Source organism: Theobroma umbraticum, unplaced genomic scaffold (genome assembly GCF_002168275.2).
Source record: "Theobroma umbraticum cultivar Fairchild unplaced genomic scaffold, ASM216827v3 scaffold_146.0, whole genome shotgun sequence".
NCBI lineage: Eukaryota > Viridiplantae > Streptophyta > Magnoliopsida > Malvales > Malvaceae > Theobroma > Theobroma umbraticum.
This window is the reverse complement of record NW_018397265.1, coordinates 245313-245872: the sequence shown is the minus strand read 5'-3', so window position 1 is coordinate 245872 and position 560 is coordinate 245313.

Below are 560 nucleotides of genomic sequence, written 5' to 3'. Positions count from 1 at the left end.
AGAAAACTTATGGGACAAAGAGATAGAAGATTGACTAAGAAAAGCTACAAAAGAGATCAAAGTTCTTCATGGAAAACTAAAAATAAAAATGAATCTAACAAGAAGGAAGATTATATATGTTTTGAGTGTAAAATACCTAGACACTTCATATTAGAATGCCCCTTGCTAAAAGAGCAAACACCTATGAAAAATAAAAAATCAAAGAAAGCTATGGTGGTTGCAACCTGGTCTGACAGTGATATTTCAAGTTCAAAAGTTGAAGAAGAAAAAGTGGAAGAAAGGGCAAACCTATGTTTGGTGGCCAAAGATGATGAATTTGAGGTATCTTTTGCTCTTTGTGATATTTCAATTGATGAATTTCAAGAAGAATATGAATGCCACTATGATGAGTTTGAAAAACTTGCATCAAAATATAAGGCTTTAACAAGAAAGGCTACATTTCTTGGGAATGATTTAGAAAAAATAAGACATGATTTTAGCTCTATTCATGAACAAAAAAAATTTCTTCAAACTTGTAACACCCCGTAACCTCCTATCAGAGCCAATATGATCTCATCGAT